Source organism: Oryctolagus cuniculus, chromosome 5 (genome assembly GCF_051225735.1).
Source record: "Oryctolagus cuniculus isolate XC-2025 breed Fujian yellow rabbit chromosome 5, ASM5122573v1, whole genome shotgun sequence".
Classification (NCBI taxonomy): Eukaryota; Metazoa; Chordata; class Mammalia; order Lagomorpha; family Leporidae; genus Oryctolagus; species Oryctolagus cuniculus.
This window is the reverse complement of record NC_142871.1, coordinates 105,012,759-105,040,158: the sequence shown is the minus strand read 5'-3', so window position 1 is coordinate 105,040,158 and position 27,400 is coordinate 105,012,759. Positions and strand designations below refer to the sequence as shown.

General features: G+C 37.8%; 1 pseudogene; it reads left to right on the top strand.

Annotated features, from left to right (window-relative positions):
* Nucleotides 1-3,627: 3,627 nt before the first annotated feature.
* LOC103349841 (sodium- and chloride-dependent creatine transporter 1 pseudogene) overlaps nt 3,628-27,400 on the top strand; it is a 155,565-nt pseudogene continuing 131,792 nt past the window's right edge.

The window sequence follows — 27,400 nt, the reverse complement described above, 5'->3', positions numbered from 1 at the left end:
CCAAGACATATGGGGTTGAAAGGAATGTTAGAGATGACAGAACTTCCGTACAGACAAGTTAAGTAATTTTTTTTCAAAGTCACACAATATTGAGGGAGAAAAAAGACCAAAATTCCCATATTTCAGTACTAATAAGGGAAGGCTTATCAACCAATCCAGGAGTAGGATAAGAAACATGGTATAATTCTCAAGGTCAGTGGCTCTCTTATTACCTGTATGATGTGAAGTTTTTGAGCCCCAGTTTTTTCACATATATCATAAAAATATTTATAAAAGTTAAAAAACATATTTTATATGAATGAAGTTTGTCAACAGGAAAGCACTTATATATATATACACACACATATATATAGGATATAGTAATTTCTGAAACAAGATGATATGAAAACCAATTGTTATTCAATTAGCGCTTCCAATGCTTTCCTTCATTGTAGATTATAGCCTCTTATTAATTTGTAAGCAATTTCATCATAAACATGAATTCCTGAGACTTGGTAAATACTTAGTGTTACTGAGCCATATATATTTCTTCTGTTAAAATTAATTATAATATTTTTTACCTTCCATATGATTGTTAAAATTTAAATGATTTTGGATACATGAACCTGCTTAAGATGATGCCAATACATGGTAAAGATTAGGCAAAAATTACTCCTCTTCCTTTTCCATTTCCTTCCTTTGATTTTTGCAATAATGGCTATTGATTTTCAAAGTGGTGCTAGTCTCAGGTTCTCTTTGACTTTTCAGAGTGATTGTGTACACTTGAGTGCAGGAAGCAGTTCTCCAATTTCATGAGTATTTGGTATATAGGGTCAGACTCCATCCACAGAAAATACTAATCAATCAGAAGTGTCTTAAGCAGTAAAGAAAAAGTGCAGCATGTACTTAACAACTCAGATGATTAAAGATAGAAGTTTGAATAAGGGAAATAAGAAAAGACAAATCAAACAAGGAAAAGAAGCTAAGGAATTACTAAAGATAAATCTCAGAGCTCGTCTTAACTTATATTTTGACCTATATTTTGCTCTGTTTATAAAATAAATCTAAACTATATTCTTATTGGATCCATACATAGGGACGCAAAATGGAGACTATGAGTCAGATAAATTACACTAGCACTTAACACTAAGAATAAACCATGAAGTCTCAGGGGCCTGACAGAATCTTTGCTTCTGAATAACACATAATCCAATTTTGATATTTTTGATTGGGCAACTTTCCAAAAAGTGATGACTCAGAAGAGTTTGTTGTTGTGTATGACACAGCTCTCTCTCAGAGGAGAGGAACAAATAGCAAAGGATATCACAGCATCTTCTGCTGCACATTACCTGGCTAATCACCTGTCAGGATACATGGAAGTTGAGAAACATCTTCCTGTTATCCACAGAGACAATCAAGCTATGCAAGGAAAAGCATAACATTTGGTCCAGCAGAGACTGCCCTCCCTGTAACTAAAGTAGGTGCTCTCCTAGGAGAAGGGTGACAGTGTCTAGTTGCAAAAGTCCTGGGAAGTGTGAAAGCTCTTATGTAGCCTACAAGAAAGAGAACAGGAAATGCACAGTGTTTCCCAACCAGAACAGTAAATACAGCAGCTACTTTCCTCTTGTGAAAAAGCTAGCTACCGAAGAGATCATGAGGGAAGAAAGACATAAGTAAGTGCACTTCCACTAGCTGTGAAGAAGGAGGAATTGCATTGGGACAGGAAGCCATCAGTGTGTTACAATAAAGCAAAACTAAATTATTTGGTATTCATGATCAAACTGTGGTACTTCATGCTTGATGCATGTGATTCATGCTATGTCACTTGCTTGGAATGTTCTATATGTGGCTGACTGGGAAATATCTAATCTTTCTTTTAAATCTAGTTCAGTTATAATAGCCTCTGTTAAGATTCATTGATAATATTCCTCCCCAAAATACAAAATGCATTTACCAGTTATACCATTCACATCCTACTGCCTTATTTCTTTGGTTAACTGTTCCTTATTGTCAGCTCTGAGCAAACAAGTTGAATATAGATTTTTTTCTTCTTTGAACTTTAACAACTAGCAGAAGGTATGGCATGTGGCAGATACACAATAAATAACTATTTCGCTTTTAAATTTGACTCAGTGTAGTAGCCAGATTATTGATTACCATTCTCTGTCAATTCACAACGACTTTTCGAGAAAATAAATCTCTTGTGTTAATTTTGATGATTAGGTGATGTGTTAGTAGTTAGTCCTCTCGTAGTTAGTATTAGAAGAAAAGAGAGTATTATTGCAGTAAATAAGTGGTTAGAAGATTAGGCAATGACTAAGTTAAGGTAAATTTAGAAAATGTAACTTTCAATTGAATTGTAAATTTCATGACTGCATCAACAACAGCAAAGACAGAAATATTCATTGTAGCACATTCCATAAGGCTCTTTGAAATAATAAATTATGATTGGCAACTAGCCCTCCCCCTTTTTGTGACAATTTTGGATTTTTTTCTTCTCAGATCTTAAATTGTTTAGATTTATTTTTATTTTAAACACTTTTGATAATACCTAAAAGCCCCAAATCTTGAGGAAGTGTTTCCAAATTCCTGAGAAATGACGATTTACTGAGAAACAGCTGAATTAGAAATACACACAGAATTTTGTTTACCTTCCCGTTTGATACTGCGCAAATTATGAATAATGAATCTTTTAAGTAAGTAGTTTAATTTTCTCTTGTTTAGTTGAAGACACTAATATTTTATTTGACTACAGCATCACTCTACTGTTTATAGTCACATAGTTTGAGCATGAAGAGTGATTTATGTTTTTAAAGATTGATTTATTTGTCCTGGCTTCAGATCGGCAGGCCATGGCGGCCTTTTGGGGAGTGAGCTGGTGGAGGGGGATCTTTCTTTCTATCTCTATCTTTCTCACTGTCTAACTCTATCTGTCAAAAAAAAAAAAAAAAAAAAGGTTTATTTATTTGAAAGGCAGAGTGAGGGGTGGGGGTGGGGGATCTTCCATCTGCTAGTTGAATCCCCAAATGGGCTACAAAGCCCAGGGATGGTCCAGGCTAAAGCCAGGAGCTAAGAGCTTCAACTGGGTCTCCTATGTGGGTGGCAGGGGCCCAAGGACCTGGGCTATCTTCTTCTGCTTTCCTAGGTGCATTTACAGAAAGCTGGATTGGAAGAGGAGCAGCCAGTATTCGTACTCAAACTGGCACCTGTATGGGATGCCAACACTTGAGGTGGTGGCTTATCCTATTGTGCCACAGTGCTGGCCTCACCATACTGCACATTTTTTTCATTTTTTAAATTTATTTTTTATTTAGTAAATATAAATTTTCAAAGTACAGTTAATGGATTACAATGGCTTCCCCCCCCATAATTTCCCTCCCACTCACACCCCTCCCATCTCCCACTCCCTCTCCCATTCGATTCACATCAAGATTCATTTTCAATTCTCTTTATATACAGAAGATCAATTCAGTATATATTAAGTAAAGATTTGATCAGTTTGCACCCACACAGAAACACAAAGTGTAAAATACTGTTTCAGTACTAGTTATAGCATTACTTCACATTGGACAACCCACTAAGGACAGATCCCGCATGAGAAGTAAGTACACAGTGACTCCTGTTGTTGACTTAACAATTTGACACTGGTCAAAGCTGAGGTCCCCTCAGGTGTGGATCGATGCCGGCACCCAGATCTTCTTCTCCTATGCCATCGGCCTGGGGGCCCTCACGGCCCTGGGCAGCTGCAACCGCTTCAACAACAACTGCTACAAGGACGCCATCATCCTTGCGCTCATCAACAGTGGGACCAGCTTCTTTGCTGGCTTCGTGGTCTTCTTCATCCTGGGCTTCCTGGCCACAGAGCAGGGCGTGCACATCTCCAAGGTAGCAGAATCAGGGTCCGGCCTGGCCTTCATCGCCTATCCTCGGGCTGTCACGCTGATGCTGTGGCTCCACTCTGGGCAGCCCTGTTCTTCTTCATGCTGCTGCTGCTCGGCCTGGACAGCCAGTTTGTAGGTGTGGAAGGCTTCATCACCGGCCTCCTCGACGCCCTCCCGGCCTCCTACTACTTCCGTTTCCAAAGGGCGATCTCTGGCGCACTGCTGTGCCCTGTGCTTTGTCATTGACCTTTCCATGGTGACAGATGGCGGGATGTGTGTCTTCCAGCTGTTTGACTACTACTCGGCCAGCGGCACCACCTTGCTCTGGCAGGCCTTTTGGGAGTGTGTAGCGGTGGCCTGGGTGTACGGAGCCGACCGCTTCATGGACGACATTGCGTGTATGATCGGATACCGACCTTGCCCCTGGATGAAATGGTACTGGTCCTTCTTCACCCCGCTGGGTCTGTCTGCATGGGCATCTTCATCTTCAACATCTTGTACTACAAGCCTCTGGTCTACAACAAAACCTATGTGTACCCGTGGTGGGGCAAGGCCATTTGCACTCTCCTCCATGCTGTGTGTGCCGCTCCACCTCCTGGGCTGCCTCCTCAGGGCCAAGGGAACCATGGCTGAGCGCTGGCAGCACCTGACTCAGCCTGTCTGGGGCCTCCACCACTTGGAGTACAGAGCTCAGGATGCAGACGTCAGGGGCCTGACCACCCTGACCCCAGTGTTCAGAGCAGCAAGGTCGTCCTGGTGGAGTGTCATGTGACAGGCACTCCAGCTCGCATCACCAGCTCACCCTCTGGTAGCCATAGCAGCCCCTGCTTTAGCCCCCACCCCGCCCCACCCCTCCAAGGGGCTTGCCTTTCCCTCATAGTTTGGGGTCTGCCTGGGGCGGGGGAGGGGAGGAAGCACCATGAGTGCTAAAGTAACTTTTTCCATTTTTAATAAAACGCCAAAAATATAAAAAAAAAAAAGCCATACTGCACATTTTTAAACTCCCTTAGCTACAGACAGTTTTCTGACTGTTGTCCAGCCAATGGTAGTGATAACTTTTTATCCAAGATCACTGCTTTTGGAGGAGTAAACTCTGGGAGTTTCTGGAATTTCTTACCTCACACAAACGCAAAATATAACTCAAGGTCACATGTCTCCACACATACTAATGCCATAATAAAAAGCCTCCCAGAAATACTTCTTGATCTCCTTGGATTTATAAGCCTTTTTGATAGTGTCTAGGGGACACATTTCATGTCTCAAAAAATACTAGGCTAGACTGTTGAATTAAGACTCAATAAGATTTTCACCTTCTTTATTGGCTACAGACTTCAGGCCTCATAAAGCATCATAATGACTTATTTAAACAAGTTCAATTTTAATTAAATAAAATGATTCATTTATTTCATCAAATACCAAGGAAGAATTATAATAACATTCCAACTCCATTTTTGATTTGTTAGTGCTGACATTGTCTAAGCACAAACCTTTTCCTATTTTGGACATCTGGACAAGCTGATAAAAAAGCCCATTCTAGGGAAAGGCTTTGGCCTAGTAGCTAAGATCCTACCTGAGATGACTGCATCCCATATTGGAGGGTCTTGGTTCCAAGTTTGAACTCTGCTCCAGATTCCAACTTATTCCTACTGAGCACCCAAACGGGCAGTGGTGATAGCTCAAGTGTTTGGGCCCCTACCACCCAAGTAGGAGACTTGCATTTGAGTTCCAGATCTGCCATTGACCATTAAGTGCATTTGAAGAGTAATCCAGTGGATAGGATCTCTCTCTCTCTCTCTCTCTCTCTCTCTCTCTCCCCACCCCCCCGCACCTCCCTCTTCTTCTCTCCCTGTTCTTGTCTTCTGTATCTCTTTTTCTCCCAAACATTCTCCCTTTCAAATACACTTCAATGCATTTTTAAAAGAAAACATGCGCTTTATTTGTTGGTGCTAATAGTAGGTTGTAACTACACAAGCCCTGGCTAGCCTCCCATTTCCACCCCCAAACAGTAAAACTCAGAACCCTCACCTTTACCATCGTAAGAATTGTAAAATGCATGTTTCCTATGGCTCCATCAGTTCCCCTTTCCCATCTTCTCCTGGGGGGAGGGGTTATTTATCTCATGAATTCTTTACTTTCAATTACTGATGTTAGATTTCAAGGTCCATTAGGCACCACCCTTTTGTTTGGCTTTATGCTGTTCATTGTGGTGTCACAAAAACAAAATAATGCCTAAGGATTGAGTTCAGAAGGTGCTGAACAAATTTCTTCTGAGCATATCACTCACAATTATGTTAACTTTTCAATAAAATCAATTTACTTAATGCCTATGTAAGCAAAGTGGAGGCCGCTACCAAATTGAGCAGCAGCTTACACCATCCATCCTTCTGCTCCTAAGGTATTATTCCAGAATTGTCAATTTTCTGTACTGACAATTACAGGGTAAATACGCAGGCTGCTTACTTACATGTGAATCAGATCCTGTCTTCATAGTACCCATCCAAATTCTCATGTATTTTGTTCTAATGATAAAGATTTTACCCTTATCTCATTGAAATTCTCAATTGTTAGCTCATCACAATTTTTTACACTTTTTTCTTAATTTGGTGACATTTCTAAAATTAAATAGCATTTAAAAATGTGTTTAAACAAATATAATCCCTTGATTTTGAAACTAGTTTTTACTAATAACTTCAAACTAAAATCATTAATATTATAGATTTATGCTGTATGACATTATGCCAATTCAAAATAAGTTTATTTTAAAAATAATTCCATAATATATATTATTGTTTTCAATTGTCATTTCAAACACAGAAAACTTTAAAAATTTTAACCCCATACAAGTGAATTCAAATGTTTTCTTTATAATCAGGAATTTCATTTGAACACAACAATTTGTGTCCTTGGAAAATCACAAATGTTAATCAATAATTAGTAGCTCTCTAAAACTAAGGATCAAAACACAATTAGGAGATTCATATCTATGATTTTGAGAATACCTATCCACTTTGCTGTATTTTAAATTGTATTAACTTTCCCAAATTTTGGTTCTATTTTTGAAGCAGCATGGAAAGTTAAATCTGAAATCTGATTTTGAAAATTGCATTAACATATCATCTCTTCTAACTACAAATGTCATGTACTCCAAGAATGAATATATCACTTATTTTATAATGACTTTCTTCCTTCTAGCCTTAATCATTGAGTTCAATTCTTCTATATCTGTTCTTTAATTTTAATTTTATATATTTGTTTTATTTCAAAGGCAAGGAGAGAGAAAAAATCTTCCATCTACTGGTTCACTCCTCAAATGCCTGCAAAAGCCAAAAAAATTTATATGGGTCCCCCTCATGGATGTCAAGGACCCAAATAATTTTGCTGTCATCTGCTTCCCAGGATGAGCATTGATGGGAAACTGTAATCAAAGCAGAGCTGAGAATCAGACATAGGCACTCCAGCATGTGATGAAGGTATCACAAGCAATATTTTTGTCAGTGTGCCAAATTACTGGACCATATGCATTTCTTTTTAAATTAGGAGAACACTCTGCCATATACAATAACAACCAGAGTATAATCCAATTGTCTAAATACTGGTCACAAAAGGCTTCCATAGCCTTGGCAATTTGTGGCAAGAGCCTCGGGTGATCAGTGACGTCATAAATAAGAGTGTCAATTGTTAAATCAATAACATAAGTCATTGTGCATTACTCCCCATGTAGGACCTCCGTCCTTACTGAGTTTTACCATGAGAATTAACTGCAAAACTTCTTCTCCCCAGTGCCGCGGCTCACTAGGCTAATCCTCCGCCTTGCGGCGCCGGCACACCGGGTTCTAGTCCCGGTCGAGGCACCGGATTCTGTCCTGGTTGCCCCTCTTCCAGGCCAGCTCTCTGCTGTGGCCAGGGAGTGCAGTGGAGGATGGCCCAAGTCCTTGGGCCCTGCACCCCATGGGAGACCAGGATAAGCACCTGGCTCCTGCCATTGGTTCAGCGCGGTGCACCGGCCGCAGCACGCTGGCCGCGGCGGCCATTGGAGGGTGAACCAACGGCAAAGGAAGACCTTTCTCTCTGTCTCTCTCTCTCACTGTCCACTCTACCTGTCAAAAAAACAAAACAAAACAAAACAAACAAACAAAAAAAACACTTGTTCTCAAACAGTACTTTATACGTTGTGTGTGTGCAAACTGTTGAAATCTTTACTTGGTATAGACTTGTTCTGCTGTATATAAAGTTAATTAAAAATGAATCTTGGGGCCAGCGTTGTGGTGTAACAAGTACAGCTGCCGCCTGCAGTGCCGGCATCCCATATGGACGCTGGGTTCAAGTCCCAGCTACTCCACTTCTGATCCAGCTCTCTGCCATGGCCTGGGAAAGCAGTAGAAGATGGCCCAAGTCCTTGGGCCTCTGCACCTGCATGGGAGACTCAGAAGAGGCTCCTGGATCTTGGCTTCGGATTGGTGCAGCTCTGGCAATTGCGGCGGATTGGGGAGTGAACCAGAGGATGGAAGAACTCTCTCTCTCTCTCTCTCTCTCTCTCTCTCTCTCCCCCTCTCTCTCTTTCTCTGTCTCTCTTTCTCTCTGCCTCTCCTTCTCTCTGTGTGTATCCATGATTTTCAAATAAATAAATATATCTTTAAAAAATGAATCAATGAAGATAGGATGGTAGAGGGAGTACGAGGTGGGATGGGAGAGGGTTTGGAAGGGTGGATATGGAGGGAAAAACCACTATATTCCTAATGTTGTACCTATGGAATCTGCATTCATTAAATAAAAGCTTTTAAAAAATAAAAAATAATAAAAATAAAACAAGCCATAAATAGAATATACAACAAGTTAAGCTATGACTTGGGAGGCCCACATTCCATACTGGAGCACTGGTTGAAGTGCTCACTACTCCGCTTCTGATCCAATTCCCCGCTAATGCAACTGGGAAGCAATAGACAGTGACTCACTTATTTAATTCTTGCTATGTACATGGGCGTCCTGGATAGAGTTCCCAGCTCCTCATTTCAGCCTGGCCCAGTCCTGGATATTGCAAGCAGCTGGGGAGTGAACCAGTGGATGGAAGTTCCCCCCCCCCCCCAGTCTTCACCTAGATGAAAATAAATAAGCATTTAATAAGAAAGAAACAAACAGCACTCTTCAAATTTTTGTTCCATCACTGATCAGGGTAAATACTTAAATCTTCAAGCTGTATATTCATAAAATCACAGTAATGAACACGGTCTATGCAAATATTGAGAGAATATGTGCTTTTAAAATGTATTTGGTAAAATGTATTTAAACCATATGTTAGTAAAATGGCACAGTCTTATCTATGGCTTATCCTAGGCTCTAGCCCCTGCCACAAGTGCTGGAAGCCAGGTAGTCTCATGGCCCAACCACTGGTGCCAAGCTCCATCCCCTTCCTAATGGGATTCGCTGCTCCTACTTCCCTGCCTGACCCCAGGCAAAGCTTAAAAGCACCTGTTCCTGAACATGTGGCTGTCTGTTTCTCTCACCTGTCTCCTCATCTCTCTCTCTCTCTCTCTGGATCTCTGGAGCTCTCTCTTCTGTTCTCCTTCTCCCTCTTTTCCTTTTTCACCCCTACCCTCCCATCTGTCAGGTTTCCTCCAATAAACTCTTTCCTTTATTCCAGTGTTTGGTGTGTTTTGTGGCATTGTGTTACTATTTTACACTGAAGTAAATATTTTTAAAAGTTTTATTTATTTATTTGAAAGAATTACACAGAGAAAGAAGGAGAGGCAGAGAGAGAGAGAGGTCTTCCATCCTCTGGTTCACTCCCCAATTGGCCGCAATGCCATGAGCTGTCCTATCCGAAGCCAGGATCCAGAAGCTTCCTCCCAGTCTCCCATGTGGGCACAGGGGCCCAAGGGCTTAGACCATCCTCCAGCGGAGAGCTGGATCAGAAATGGAACAGCTGGGACTGGAACCAATGTCCATATGGGATCCAGCATTTTGAAGGCAGTGGCTTTACCCGCTATATCACTGCACTGGCCCCTGCAGTAAATATTTAATACATGGTATCTATTGTGCAGATATTTATTTTAGGGTTGTGGAGTAGTTTCCATTTTTATAAAAGTTATCCCCAATTACTTAATGATGAAAATCAAGAATAAAAATTCATGAAAGCGCAATGAAATGCATGAGTCACTGCAAGAAGCAACCTGACTTGGGGTTGGTGCTGTGGCATAGCAGATAAAGACACTACCTGCAGCACCGGTACACCTCTTTTAGTTCTCGGTGCTCCACTTCCAATCAGCTCCCTGAAAATACACCTGGGGAAACAGCAAAGGTTGGCCCAAGTGTTTGGGCCCCTTCACCCACAGAGGAGACCTGTAAGAAGTATCTGGCTCCTCGCTTTGATCTGGCCCAGCCCTGGCTTTTGCAGCCATTTGGGTGGTGAACTAGTGGATGGAAGACTTCTGTGTGTGTGTGTGTCTGCTTTTCCCTCTCTGTAATTCCACTTTTCTAATAAATAAATAAAGAAAGAAACAAATTGACTTAAGACATATCAAGGGTGTTATCACCTATAGGGGATTTGCTAGCATTATTGCCAATTCTAAAACATGACTATTCTAAAGGATCAAGAGCAGACTTCTGTACCAAAGACAAAGTTATTTCTCCAAGTTCATGAAACTAGTGCACAAAATCAATAACCCAACTCAAATCAATTTACAAAAAGAACTGAAACTAGAGTGAAATTGAAATGCTCAGGTAGGAAACACTTCCTTCACTCAGGTAGGTCTTATGGCAAACCGTTGTGTACCAAGTGAGCATAAAATCAGACCAGACAATTTATAACCAATTATTTGTCAAGAAGTGTGCTATATGTAAGTTAAAAATTCAGAAATGCAGTATCTTTACACTGAGATGATTTTCTACAGTGATTTCTATCAATGAAATTTTCTTGCCAATGACTCTGAAATAATTTAGCCATTGAATACTATTTCCTTTCCTGCATGCATCATTTAGATAAAGATTTCAAATACATATCAGTAATAGTCTCAATTTTGTATCTTCCTGAAACTGCCTAACTGTTGTTGTGTCAGTCACATTCCACATATTTTTAATGGTTTTTTGGTTTTGGACAAGTCTTGCTGTCACCAACTCTTTGTAGAATTGATTTTATATTTTTGCTTAGATTTCTCACATACTAAGCCCACAAATTCAACTTCACGAAAGACTAGGTTTCCATTTTTGCAATAAATAGAATATCAAACAGAGGTCATTGCCAACATTTTCATTGTTTTCAAAAAGTAAAACAACAGAAGATTAAAAAAAAAAACAGGAAAATGAAATAGCCTTTTTGCCTAAATAAGCTTATAATAAACTTTTAGCTTGAAGATGGTTAGATAATCTCAATTGAGCAAGAGTGCTGGCAAGAGGGATGGGACAGGGAGAGAGTAGTTTGTTTTTTTTTTTTTAAGATTTATTTATTTGAAAGTCAGAGTTACACAGAGAAAGAAGAAGAGGCAAAGAGAGACGGGTCTTCCATCCGCTGGTTCACTCCCCAATTGGTCACAACAGCTGGCGCTGCGCCAGAGCTGTGCCAATCTGAAACCAGGATCCAGGAGCTTCTTCTGGGTCTCCCACATGGGTGCAGGGGCCCAAGGACTTGAGCCATCTTCTACTGCTTTTCCAGGCCATAGTGAAGAACTGGATCGGAAGTGGAGCAGCCAGGACTAGAACAACCACCCACACACCCATATGAGATGCCAGCATTGAAGGCAGTGCCTTAACCACTATGCCACAGCGCTGGCCCCAGAGAGTAGTGTTTCATCTAAACTGAGAAATAAAGAAGATGCCTATGTGATTATTTTACAATGCATAAAATTTAAGTAGAACTAAATTGTATGCAGTGCAATATCATGCCCAATAATGTATAGTATGTATTGACATATGTGGGATGTTAAGATTTCATTATTGAGTTTATATTTATTACAGAAAAGCTTTATGTGCAATATAGAATTCCAAGAGCCATGCTTGGATACCCCAATATTCCCAGTCTTATTTGAAATGTCTTGTTTGAAATTATGTAATTCATGTCTGTTTTTTAAAATCCATTATGTCACAAACTCACGACTTTATTTTATTTTTAAAGAACTAACTTATCAAGGAGTGTGACATAAAACAAACATATTTTTACTGTCACAAATGTGACCTTAAAGTCAACTTTGATAGCCTGCTCTTTGCTCCATTTATGGTATACAGCATACTGCTAAAGTTATCTTAAATTTTTGAACTCTCGGCATATAACATTCTTTTATTTCTTTCTGCATTGAGTAGCAGGAAAGGATGCCCTCCAGTTTTCAATGACCAATATCATTCCACTGTTGCCTCAGCAAGAGTTTTATGTAAAAGTTGTTGCACAGCTGATCACCCATCTCCCTCAGAGTCAATTATTTTTAAATTTTCAATCAGGACTTAGGCCTTGTCACTGCACCAAAGGGAGTTTCATTAGGGTTTATAATGACTTGTTACTTGTGCTGAGACTTCTCAGGCAGCTTTGACTCTGCTTGATCTATTGTTGAATTTGATTTTATAGATCACTGAGGACTACACAACTACTTCTATTACCATTTGTAATGTTTGAATTCTAATCTAACTTGCATTTGCCCCCAAATTATGTTGGACATATGTATTAACTTGCCATTTGTTCCTCTTGGGGCTTGAAATGTCAATCCTATTTAGACTATACAATGAAAGCCATTTTCTAAATAGATATATTTACAATGACTAAGTTAGTATTGCTTAGTAGATAGAATTGATGCTTCTTGCCTTTAATCTCCTTGCTATGTGTTGGACCACTGCCTACACTTTGCCTGATTGGTAAATAAATAGTTTTTGTTTTCATAGTAAAATCCTAGAGGTTATGTTATATCACACTTTTGCGATTCACCTTAATGTAAAACATCTGTTTCTTAATCTACTCTCAATCACCAAAGGCATAAAGAATATCGTTAAGTTTCTGCTGCTTTCTGAGTCATTAGCTGATTGATGAAACTAGTTATGTATAACTATAAGGATTGCCTTGCAGCAATAAATATAGTACTGAAGGCAGTCAACATAATGAAAAAAATTAGAAAATACAATACCTGGTGCCACAAGAGCTCACTATCAAATTCCCATATCATAAGGTTGATATTCCTCCTTTTCTTTTCCTTTCCTATATATTTTCTTTTTCTGTCTTTTTTTATTCTTTTTACTCTACTGGATACTCAAAGGAGTAACAAAGCCATTCATCAATTTTGCATAATTATAATTTTCAGAGTGTTCATATAGACAAAATTATGGAACTCTTCAGCAAAGATAATTTTCTAAACTTCCAAACTTTGACCCTTTATTTCTATTTACTAGAATTTTTCCCATGACCCTCTCAGACTAGGAAGGGCAAAATAAGCTAAAATTGTACTTAAAAGAATGGCTTATGAAGCTTAACATTATCTGGTACCTGACTATGAATCCAGCTCTTCTGCTTCCCATTACTTTCTGAATATTCTGGCAAAACTCAACTCGCTATAGCTCCAAAAATAGTATGTATTATTACTCTTTTACATTCTACTGATGTTTAAAAGTGTGAAATCTTCAGATGAGTTCTAATTGTAATAGCACACAGGATGTATATTCAATTGCAGAAAGTCCTACAGGTATTTTAGTTAAGGCAATACAAATCAGACCCCTATAGAAAGAGATCACATTTTTTATGCTGGGAACATTCAATATCCTCTATTAGCTATTTAGAAATAATTAATTTTTCAACCATAAATATCCTACTGTGCTATGGAATATTAAATTGCATTTCCTATCCAACTTCACTCTTGTACTCAATAACCATTCTCTTCTCCACATCTTTCCCAGGCCCTGATAACCACTATTCTACTCTCCTCTTTCAAATTTACATTACTTTCCACATGAAAGCAAGAAAATATAGAATTTATCATTCTTTGTCTTACTTATTTCACTTAACATAATTTCTTCCAGATCCATTCATGTCGCTGCAATTTTTTTCTTTTAATAGCTAAAGAACAATCCACTGTGTATAGATATTATGTTGTTTTTATCCATTCATCCAGTGATGGACACAAGTTGATCCCACATCTTTGTTATTTGGAGTAATGCTACATAAGATGCAATTGCTGATGCATCTTCATCACAGTGATTTCATTTCCTTCAGATATGTACCTAACATAGAGATTGCTAGATAATATCCCACCTCAATTTCTAGTTTTTTTTTTTTTTTAGGAAGCCCCATATTATTTTCCATAATCATTGTACTATTATACATTCCCAAGAGTAAATGAGAGTTCAAATTCTGCATGTCCTCACCGATATTTGTTATATATTTTCTTGTTGATAATAATCATTCTAAATAAGGTAATATGCTACATCGTGGTACTTTTGATTTGCATATCCTTTGTTACTAGTTATAATTCATATTTTTTACATACTTTTTTTTTTTGGACAGGTAGAGTGGACAGTGAGAGAGAGAGAGTCAGAAAGAAAGGTCTTCCTTTGCTGTTGGTTCACCCCACAATGGCCACTGTGGCCGGCGCACTGCGGCCAGCGCACTGCGCTGATCCGAAGCCAGGAGCCAGGTGCCTCTCCTGGTCTCCCATGCGGGTGCAGGGCCCAAGCACTTGGGCCATCCTCCACTGCACTCCCGTGCCACAGCAGAGAGCTGGCCTGGAAGAGGAGCAACCGGGACAGAATCCGGTGCCCCGACCGGGACTAGAACCTGGTTTGCCAGCGTCGCAGGTGGAGGATAAGCCTATTGAGCCACGGCGCCGGCCCATATACTTTTTAATATATTCTTTTGGACATATCTAGTCAAATCATTTCTCATGTTTTTAAAGATGTATTTTATTCATTTAAAAGAGTTATGGAAAGAGAGAGAGAGAGACAGAGAGAGAGAGACAGAGACAGAGAAAGTCTTCCATTTGCTGGTTCACTCCCCAAATGGCTACAACACCAGGAGATGAGCCAAACCGAAGCAAGGAGCAAGGAAATTCTTCAGGGTCTCTCATGTGAGTGCAAGGGCCCAAGGACTTAGGCCATTTTGTGCTGCATTCCCAGGTGCATCAGAAAGGTGCTGGATCATAAGTGGAGCAACCAGTTTTCAAACTGGTGAACATAGGGGATGCCAGTGCTGCAGACTGGGGCTTTAACCCACTGTGTCACATCTCTAGCCCTGTAATTTCTCAGTTTTAAATCAGATTATTTGCTTTTGTTTGATTGAACCAATGAGTTCCTTATATATGTAGTCTGAAAATTTTTCAGATGAAAACAGTGTGCAAATATTTTTCTGTTATTCTGAAGGCTGTATTTTCATTCTGTTAATTGTTTCTTTTGCTGTATAGAAATTTTTTGGCTTCATGTGATGCTATTTGTCAATTTTTGCTGGTAATAGGGGATTTTCTATTAAACTCTTGCCAGTTACTCTAGACTCATAAGACTACCTGAAAAGCAATAAGGATACAACAAAAATCAATTTTCAAGACATTTCCATAAGTTAAAGTCAGTGTGTTCATAGATTCCGTACACACAGTTGTTTTCCCTTGTCTATTCTTTTCAAGCAGTACCCCCATCATGGCTCTGTATACATCACAATCTCGTGATTTACCCATAACCTATTGGCTGCTGCTTTCAAATTAAGTAGGCTGTTAACATAGTTGCATGGTGAAGAGTTTGTATGCCTATTTCACTGGCCTCTTTGATATATCATGTCACTAGTTTTCTATCCCATTTCAATTCAAAAATTTTAGGGAAGGGGTTGGCGCTAGGATGCAACGGATTAAAGCTGTGGCCTGAAGTGCCAGTATCCCATATGGGCACCTGTTCTAGTCCCAGCTGCTCCTCTTCTGATCCAGCTCTCTGCTTTGGCCTGGGAAAGCAGTGGAGGACTGAACAAGTGCTTGGGCACCTGCACCCATGTGGGAGACCTGGAAGAAGAGACTGGCTCCTGGCTTTGGATCGGCTCAGCTCCATCCATTGTGGCCATCTGGGGAGTGAACCAGCGGATGGAGGACCTCTCTCTCTGTCTCAACTTCTCTCTGTAACTCTATCTTTCAAATAAATAAAATAAATCTTAAAAAAAAATTTAGGGTAGAAGTGGAATGGGATATGCATAATATCCCTTATAAATGAAGTCTGTATATTCCTTTCTTCCTTTGAAAGTTTTAAGAGAAGTAAACATTCTCTAACACCTCATCCTTACAGAATTAAATATAAACTGAAATTGCTAATGTCCAAGTTTACATAATATATCAGTGTTCTCCAGTGAAACAGAATCAACACGATACAAACACACCGGCAGTCGTGTGTGTGTGAGTGTGTACGACTTATAAAGATTTTAGTTGTTTAACTACGGAGGCTAAGAGGTTCCGTGATCTATAGTAAGACAGCTAGAAACACAGGAGAGACAACAATGTAAGCTCCAGTACAAAAGCAGACAGGCTAAAGACTCAAACAGAGCTGATGTCTCAGTCTGAGTGCAAACACAGGAAAAGGATGATATCCTAACTGAAGCAATCAGGCAAGATAAATACTCTCTTTTGTTCTATCTAAGCCTTCAACATTGTACCCACAGCAAGGAGAGGAACCTACTGTCTCATTCTACCGATTTAAATGTTAATCTCATTCCTAAAATACCCTTATAAGCACATTAAAAATAATGTTTGACCAAATTTGGGGGCATTTCCTGGCTCAGTCAAGGAGACACTTAAACATAACTACTATGAATACAAATACAGTTTTGTTCACAAAAGAATGTTTGTTCTAGTTGCAGTTAAAAATGGCAAATGCTTCAGGGCGGGCACAGAAGGTTAATCCTCCATCTGAGGCACCAGTAACCCATATGGGCGCCTGTTCTAGTCCCAGCTGCTCCTCTTCCAATCCAGCTCTCTGCCATGGCCTGGGAAAGCAGTAGAAGATGGCCCAAGTCCTTGGGCCCCTGCACCCATGTGAGAGACCCAGAAGACACTCCTGGCTCCTGGCTCCTGATTTTGTATTGGCGCAGCTACGACTGTTGCGGCCATTTGGGGATCTCATTCTCACTGTCTGTAACTCTACCTCTCAAATAAATAAATAAAATATTTTAAAAATTAAAAAATGGCAAATGCTTAAAGACAGCATGGAAAATTTCCAATTATAATGGCAAGCAAATCATTCATAGATTGGTAGGTAAATAGAATATAAGAAGACGCACTTACATATTTATCTATATACACATGACTTCTCTTATAGTCTATCTTTCAGTTAGGACAAATATGTGTGTGTGTGTGTGTGTATACCAACATTTGAAAAAGTCATAGACAAATAAGCAAAATTTGATATTTCTTCTCCATTTAAGAAAGTTAGATGTATGGTGATCCAAATTATGTATTTCTGTGTTTATTTCATGATAAATTCACCATCATTATTGCCCTTAAGTCTATCTGTTGATTATTTTAAATTTTGATTTTGAGTGATAAATGTGTTTTATTCTATTAAGAAATTAGTAACCTAAAATCTGGAGAGAATTTGGAAAACTAATACCATATTGACATATTGATTGTAAAACCAAGTGGATTTTTCTTCTATTTTCCTTTGGACTCATATATCTTGCTTAGAGATATCAAGCAAGCCACTTATGGGATATTATAACTTACATTCTGAATTTTATATAGTCTGAATGTCACTCTATTGTGCTCTTTTCACAGAAAAAGGTATTTACACTATAGCTTATTTTCTCGCTGGGAGAGGTTTTGATTTCAGTGTGATGCTCTGCATGTTTTCTACACACACTTCAGAATCAGAACATGTTAACATTTTTTTTTGACAGGCAGAGTGGACAGTGAGAGAGAGAGAGAGAGACAGAGAGAAAGGTCTTCCTTTGCCGTTGGTTCACCCTCCAATGGCCACCGCGGCCGGTGTGCTGTGGCCAGCACACAGCGCTGATCCGAAACCAGGAACCAGGTGCTTCTCCTGGTCTCCTATGAGGTGCAGGGCCCAAGCACTTGGGTCATCCTCCACTGCACTCCCTGGCCACAGCAGAGAGCTGGCCTGGAAGAGGGGCAACAGGGACAGAATCTGGCGCCCCGACTGGGACTAGAACCCGGTGTGCCGGCGCCACAGGCGGAGGATTAGCCTAGTGAGCCGCGGCGGCGGCCAACATCTATGTTAAAACACGATTTCACATGGGAAAGTCACATTTGTGTTCTTCCCACACTTTGGAAGCAAAGCACAACATGCTATTTTATATTTCTAAAATTAGTAAGCTATGAAGTATTTCAATGAAACATATCCACTAAAAGTAAGTACTTGAAGGTGTGTTATCACCTGGTATTCACACCGCTTTTCTTTCCTCAATGATCAGAGATTCTGAAGTGACAGTCTCTTAACCTGCTGCAATTTGTTGTCAAAGTCATACCTTACATAAGCTAACATACTTCCTTACATTTTCTCTGGAAATATTATCATTTCTACCTAATCATCACTGAAACAATAAATCTTCCAATGCTACAGAGCTAAGAACAGGATGGAAATAGGCTTGCTGAAATAATGCCATACTCCTGTATGACAAATTCTACTCTCTATGAAATACAGTTTTTCTTTTTTAAAGTCAGACATATTGTAAATTACAGCTACCTATATTGATGGATACCTTGTGAAATTTGGGTGATTATATCAATTTAATGTTTCACATATTAATGAATTAATACCAATATATTACATGGTACGATTGAGATTATGTGAATTTTAAGTATTACTGCTCAAAGAACATTTTCTTGATAAGACATATTCAGTTTCATTCCCACTGTCTGACAGTTATGAATGATTTCCAGGCCAGAGTGACTAAAAAGACTCTAATATATTTTAAAATTAATTAATTCTATTCTAATATATTGGTACAAGAAATTTACACTCAGTGCAAAATTAATGTATGAAAAGATTTTTTCCCAGAAACCTTTTATTTAAGGTATACAATATTCACGCATTTCATAAATACACATTTAGGAACATAATGATCCTTTCAACCCTACATGCCAACCCACCTGCAAACCCACCCTTCTTCCTCCTCCCTCTCCTATTCCCATCTTATTTCTTACTAAGATCTATTTTCAATTAACTTTATACGTGTAAGATTAACTCTACACTAAAGAGTTCAACACATAGTATTAAAAAAAATTGTTCCTAAACAATTGAAATAAAGGCTGTTCAAATCATCACGCCTCAAATTTGCCTTTTAGGTGCTCTATTAGTTACCACAGATCAGGAAGAACATATGGTATTTGTCCTTTTGGGAGTCTTATTTCACTAAGTATGATGTTTTCCAGTTTCATCCATTTTGTTGCAAATGACAGGATTTTTTTTTAATTTTTATTGCTATGTAGTATTCCATGGTGTATATATCTCATAATTTATTTATCCAGTCTTCAGTTGATGGGCATTTGGGTTGAGACCATATCTTATATATTGTGAAGTGAGCTGCAAAAACATGAGGGTACAGATAACTATAACTCTCATCCAGATTTCATTTTCCTTGGGTAAATTCCCAGGAGTGCGATGGCTGGATCATATGGTAGTTCAATATTCAGATTTCTGAAGTATCTCCATACCGTCTTCCACAGTTGCTGTATAGATCTGTATTCCCACCAAAAGTAGATTAGAGTACCTCATTCCCCACATCCTCGCCACCATTTGTTGTTTGTGGATTTCTGTATGAAAATCATCCTAACAGCAGTAAGGTGAAACACATTGTGGTTTTGATTTGTATTTCCCTAACAGCTAGGGATCCTGAGCATATTTTCGTGTGTGTGATGGCCATTTGTATTTCCTCTTTGAAAACTGCCTGTTTAAGTCCTTTGCCCATTTTTTTAACTGAACTGCTTGGGTTTGTGGTTTTTTTTTTTTTTTTTTTTTGAGTTTCTTGATCTCTTTCTATAGTCTGGTTATTAATCCTTTATCAGTTGCAAAGTTTGAAAAGAATTTCTTCCAATCTGTCAGTTGCTTTCTCACTTTGCCGAGTGTTTCTTTTGCTGTACAGAAACTTCTCACTTCATTGTAATTCCATTTGTCAATTTTGGTTTTGATTTCTTGTGACTCTGGGATCTTTTCCAAGGACTCTTTTCCTATGCCAATGCCTTGCAGAGTTTCCCCAATGTTCTCTAATAATTTGATGGTATTGGATACTAGAGTTATGTCTTTGATCTGTTTTGAATAGATTTTTATGTAAAGTGTAAGGTCGGAATCTTCCTTCATATTTCTGTATGTGGAGATCCAGTTTTCGCAGCACCATTTGTTGAAGAGACTGCCCTTGCTCCAGGGATTGGTTGTAGTTCCGTTGTCAAAGATAAGTTAGTTCTATATGGGTGGGTTTATTTCTGGAGTTTCTATTCTGTTCCATTGGTCTAATTTGTCTATTTATTTATTTATTTTGCAAGCACCATGCTGTTTGATTATAACTGAAACTCATGTGGAGGACACAGATAAAACTCCTGGCTTCTGCTGGGCCCAGCTCTAGCTGTTAGAGTCTTCTTGAGGGTGAACCAGTAAATAGATCTCTCTCTTTCTCTCACTGCCTTACTCTCTCTCTGTAACTCTGCCCTTGAAAAAAAATTAATAAATCTTTAAAACAACAACAAAAATGGAATTAAAAGGGATAAACTACCAAATTATGTTTACATCACAGAGAAAATTTTGAAATGTGCTACTAAAAACATACCATGCACTCAGAATCCTTAAAAAAATGGCAATCATTTTCACTCTCTACTTTCAGTAAGGCTCTGCTAGTGTTTATTAACCCATCAAATCTGGGAATTCTTGTAATGGCCCTCTGTAACACCTAAGATAGAAATGGATTAAGAAGGAGTGTTTTATTTCTCTCTGTCTCTCTCTATCACTGTCTATAACTCTACCGGTCAAATATAAAAAATAAAAGTAAGAGTGCTTTAAAAATACTGGTTTGGCTCCCCCAGTTGTCCACTTAGTATTATGTATGTAACTTTAAGTCAACACTACTTTACCTCACAGAAAACTGAGCTGCAAATGTTCTGCAAAATAATTCACCTGGACATTGAAAATATGAACATTAAATCTAAATACTACATTGTATAATCATAAGCAATTAATAATTTGTGTTATATAAGTAATTTTTGCTTCTCTCTCTGCCTCCTAGCTCACCATGCTTCACACAACTTCTCCAACATAAACAGCTACCATCAGATGCCGGACTAATAGAGTCACCCAGTCCTGAACCGAAAACCTCTAAACTGTAATCCAAATTCAAGTTTTTCCTTCCCAAGAAACTCTCTTTGGGTATTTTCATGAAAATATCTCAAAGTTGATCATTGTAGGTGTTACATACATCTTTTTTAATGAAAGTATTCTACAATGAAGGGATGGATTCTTCAGGAGTTATTTTTTTTTTTTTATTTTTTGAAATGTCTTTGATATTGTTTCCAGCTCCAATTCATTCAATACTCCATTTGACTACATCAATCCCCATAATATTGATTGCTTTTCATTTCCAGCACTTTTGTTTTTTTTTTTTGACAGGCAAAGTGGACAGTGTGAGAGAGAGACAGAGAGAAAGGTCTTCCTTTTTCCGTTGGTTCACCCCTCAGTGGCCTCTGCGGCCGGCAGAGGATTGAGCTGCGGCGCCGGCCTTTCCTGTGCTTTCTAGATTATTTTATTCTGATTGTAATGAAACCTACATTGTCTAACACAATACTTGTTATATGATGTGAGGTCAATTCATTATTGAATAAATAGAGAGCTGTAGAAAATATTTTTAATGTCCACACACATTTTGACATATATGTGTGTAGCATTTATATGAGGGTACTTAAAAATTGGTGAGACAAGGGAATTAGATACATTCATTTGAAGGCAAAAACTTGGAAGCCATACATAGTCATAATATGTACTTTCTGTGAAATTTTTCATGACCTTTCACTAACAAAATATTATGCAAAGAAAATTGGTCTTAAACACACATAGACATATGTCTTAGAAAATTATTTTATTATAATGATGAACTAATTATTGACACACAAATGTTTATAAAGTATATGTAGAAAGGTCTTTCAGGAAGTTTATGGAAAATGAAATGAAAAAATAGATTGTTTTGGTGCAAAAATATATAAATCCCTGTATAGCTTTTTCATAAATAAGCACTTTCAATTAAATTTCAAAGACTCCTTATATACATGAATTCATAATACTCACATAGTTCTCTCTTTGACTTTTAGCTACATCTAATATTCACCTATATTATTTTCCTCCAAATAGCATCAGATTACTGACTGGCACTCTCTTTCCAGATGGTCAAATGCTTGGTAGATTTGATGTGACACGTCACATAAAAAGCTCATGAAACTGAAGTGGCATTGGCCTAGTATAATGCTTTTATAATCATCATACACCTGGCACATAGCACAGAACATCTCTGCCAACAGATTAGCACCTAATATTTCTACCATCCAAGTTCAGCTCCACAATTAAACTCTTTAATCCTCCATAATTTATGCTGATGCCTGACTTCACACATTTCATGTGATTGGATTTTTTCAGAAAAAAATTAAACAAAATGGAAAAAAGTAAAATAAGTAATAGCAATAATCCACACAACTGGTATATAGTAAACATGTTATAGATACAGTGTGTAGTAGCATCTTCAATAAAATGAATACACTCTTTTAAAAATAAATTAGAAAAAGATACGTGGGATTTTACAGGATGTGAAATGTAGCTAACCCACTTTGAATTCTTATTGTAAAAGCTGTGAGGACATTTGTAAGATAGCCACATTTTAGTAACCTATACCTTTTGTGAGATTAAATCTGTCTGCTGGGAATATTCGTGCATGGATAGAATGAAGAATACTGCAAACTTTTGGTGAGAAACAAGCTATCTTTATTAAAGTATTTATCATTTTTACAGCTAGACTTGGTATTAATATTTCAACAAACAATACCAGTAAGCCTTCTCTTCTCTTTGTTGACTTTAGTTAAGCACTGTCAGCAGTAGGCTGTTTAGAACAGCTTGGCCTGTTCAAGCAGAATAATTCATTTTAGTTTTTTTTTCTTTTTAAATAAGCTCACTTTTAATATTCAATAGGAGAATGCCAAAGTAGAAACACAAACTTAGTCTGAAGGACGTAAAACTTGAGAGATATGATTGACAGTGTTCATTTCCAGCTATGTGAACACATTCAAATCTGAGGAGGGAACATTTTTTGACAAATTGTAAACAAGTGCAGAAACTGAGCTCAGAGATTGAACAAAATGTAAGAAGAAAGAGATTAAAATTCAGAAAGACTAATATTTTGGATTTAGTGAATGCTGCAGTATCTCATGATTTTAACCTAAATGCCATCTGAAGCTATGGATAAACTTATAGGTGAAAAAAAAATCAGAGTGAGGATTTGATAAAATTGGCTTAAATGGACTATTCTAAATGAATTCAGTGTTACAGTAAGTATGTTTCAAAGCTTTATCTGTTTTAATGGTTGGTTTGCAACTACATAGTTGATTAAGTGGTCAAAATCACTAAAAAAAAAAAAAAACAAGTTTAAAATTTCTTACACAATTATTTCCTTGGTTCACTACTAACAATGTGAATGGAAGATGAAAGAATGCCATTACTTTTAATTAATCATCAAAATGCTAAATGCTATGTTTGTGGAAATTAAGAAAATATCTTAAAATAAAGCCTCCACATTATTTTCTAATAGAAAGTACACATTATTTGAAATTATGCCATTGATATAATTGACCTTAATTTGTATAATGTTCTTTATATTGAGTGAGTGATTGGAAGATGATTCTTTGGCATCATGAGCCCTTCTAATCTTACAAATGTACCAGAAAGCAGCACATAGAGACCATCTGTTACAGAAGTGGGCCATAATCACTTACATGATCTTGGCTCAGTCAAATATCTTAAGCCAGAGGTAGTAGTAGAAAAGAATTTCTTTTAAAAGAACACATTCCTAGGTTGCTTAAATTATTTTCAGAATGTTTTAATAAATTTATAATTTGATATATATGTTCAAAATATTTATACAACTCTGTTACCAAAAAGTAAATATAATAAAAACCATGAAATTCCTCAAAGAATACTGCCCAATTCTTCCTTTTGTAAATTGTAATCATTACCCTAATATTGATATATCCTGTTCTGTCTTAGCAGTATTTATCTCAGTAGTTAAACCACTGCTTGGCATGCCCCCGTTTCATAACAGAGTGCTTGTGTTCAATTCCTGGTTTCACTCTTTGTTCTAACTTCTTGCTAACGAACCCTGTAGTATGCATCAGTTGGTAGCTCAAGTATTTGGGTCTTTCTACCCAACTGAGAGACCTTTGTTGAGTTCTTGGATCTTGGCTTTGAACTAGCCCTGTATTGGCTATTTTAATCATTTAGAAACTGAACCAGCAGGTAGTAGATCTCTCTCTCTCTCTCTCTCTCTCTCTCTCTCTCTCTTTCATTTTCTCTTTCTAATAAATAAAAATAAATAAAAATTTAAAATAAAATCACACAAAGTTGATCAATTTTAACTTTATACAAAAGAACATATATAGCATATGCTATTTTGTATCTGGTTAGTATTTGCAAGATCCATCCAATTTCTTCTGATAGCAATAGATTTCCAAATTAATTATTATACAGAATTACAATTAAAAGGTATTGTGGGGCCAGCGCCGCAGCTCAATAGGCTAATCCTCTGCCTGCAGCACCAGCATACTGGATTCTAGTACCGGTTGGGGTGCCAGGTTCTGTCCCGGTTGCCCCTATTCCAGTCCAGCTCTCTGCTGTGATCCGGGAGTGCAGTGGAGGATGGCCCAAGTGCTTGGGCCCTGCACCCACATGGGAGACCAAGAGAAGCACCTGGCTCGTGGCTTCGGATCAGCACAGTGCGCCGGCCACAGCGTGCTGGCCGCAGCAGCCATTGAGGAGTGAACCAACGGAAAAGGAAGACCTTTCTCTCTGTCTTTCTCTCTCACTGTCCACTCTGTCAAATAAAAAAGGTATTGTGGGTGTTTTCTTAGTGTTTAGGTTAATATAAATGATGCAACTACAAATAATTTCACAGTTTTAGTGCAAATATACGTATATTTATACTGGATGTCTACTTAAGAACAGAAGTGCTATATTGCATTGTAGGGACCAACTCAATTTCTGTAAGCACGAAGGGCTTTCAAAAATTCATGGAAAATCCACGTTAGGAAAAATCCATGAATTTCAGTAATAAGCCCATCTTCAGCTCTATTAATTTCATAAATTATTTTAGCATATTCTCCTACTATAAAGTAACTACACCAGGAGTTATATCAATTTACTCTCCACCAGCCTTCTGTGAGGGTTCCATTTTCTAAAATATCTTATGGCACTTAGTAGTATATATTTTAGGTCATCACAGTAGGTAAGTGGTTACATGTCTTGGTGGCCTCAATTCATACTTCATTGGTGGATATATTTTAGGATATTTTATATATTTATATAATATATATATATTTATATAATATCCTACATCATACATTGTTAGAGTCCAAATCTTTTGTCCATATTTCTATTGTATCATTTGATACTTTCTAATTGACTTGCAGAAAATGCTCCTGTCTTTTATATTCAGTAGACGATACTTCCTTTAGTTATATGAGTTGAAAATACTTTATTTCGATACATGGCTTGGCTCCTCATACTTTCAAAGGTACACAGCTAGAACTTGGTTCCACGTCATTCTAAGTATATCTAATCTTAAATGAAAGTTTGTCATTTTAGTGGAGTTCTTTTTATTATGATTCCAATATTCTAGTGCTCATTGGATCCTACATAACAAATCTTTCCCAACACTGAAGAAAGAAGACAACAAACTTTTTAAAATCTTTTTTATAAAAAAATCATCCTCAAAATTCCAATTTTGGATTTTTATTTCAATCTCTAAGTATAAACATAAGCCTCCTGATCATTTATAATGTATCAAAATATTATTTTATTGAAAGATAATATTTGTATTGAAAGATGATTCTGCATCAATTTTTTTGTTTTATTTGACAGGCAGAGTTAGGCAGTGAGAGAGAGAAAGAGACAGAGAGACAGAGTGAAAGGTCTTCCTTCTGTTGGTTCACCCCCGAAATAGCCGCTGCGGCCGGCGTACTGCGCTGATCTGAAGCCAGGATCCAGGTGTTTCGTCCTGGTATCCCATGCAGGTGCAGGGCCCAAGCACTTGGGCCATCCTCCACTGCCTTCCTGGGCCACAGCAGAGAGCTAGACTGGAAGAGGAGCAACCGGGACAGAATCTGGGGTGCTGGTGCCACAGGCGGAGGATTAGCCTAGTTAGCCGAGGCACCAGCCAATTATTTTCAAATACATAGTAATCTATAGAGATATGCATTAAATTATCCAGTTTTGACAACACCGTTTGTTGAAGAGATTGTAGTTGCTCCACTGTATGGTCTGAGCACTTTCAACAAAAAAAATCACTTGGCTGTATACATGTGGATTACTTTCTGAGCTCTCTAACCCACCCCATTGATCTATGTATCCATTTTTACACTAGTACCATACTGTCTTAATTAATTTAGTCTTGTAGTATGCTTTGAAGTCAGGTATTGTGATACTTCCAGCTTAATTTTTCTTGTACAAGGTCACTTTGGCTATTCTGGATCTTTTGTGACTCCATATGAATTTTATAATTGCTGCTTCTAATTCTGTAAAGAATGTCATTGGTATTTTCATAGGGATTGCATTAAATTTATAGATGGTTTTGGCTAGTATAGACATTTTGATGATATTGATTCTTCTGATCAATGAGTAAGGAATATCATTCAATTTTTTGTGTCTTTGGTGATTTCTTTCATCAATGTTTGCTGATTTTCTTTGTAGAGATATTTCAATTCTTTGGATAAATGTATTCCTAATTTTTTGTGGCTATTGTGAATGGATTTCTATCTTGATTTCTCTTTCTGTGATTTCATCCTTAACATAAAAAACTACTGTTTTGTATGTGAATTTTGTAATCTGAAATTTTATGAATTGGCTTATCAATTCTAACATCTTATTGGTGAAATGCTTAGGTTTTTCCATGTACAACGTCATATCATCTACAAAGACTTTGCCTTTTCCAGTCTTGATACTCTTTATTTCTTTTTCCTCCTCATTGCTCTTGGTAAAACTTCCAGTGCTATATTGAATAAGAGTGGTGAAAGTGGACATCCTGGTCTTATTCCAGATCTGAGGGAAAATATTTTCAGCTTATTGCCATTCAGTAAAATATTGGTTTGTCATATAAGATCTTTCTAATACTGTGGAATGTTCCTTCTATTCCCTATTTTGGTTTTTTTTTTTTTTTTTAATCATGAATGGGTGTTGAATCTTAACAAATGTTTTCTCTGCATCTATTGAGATGATCATATGGTTTTTGCTCTTCATTCTATTGATATAATTTCTGACATTTATTGCTTTGTGAATGTTGAACCACCCTTGCTTTCTGGGATAAATCCTACTTGGTCATGATGTACAATCTTTTAGATGTGGTTTGGATTTAATTTGCTCGT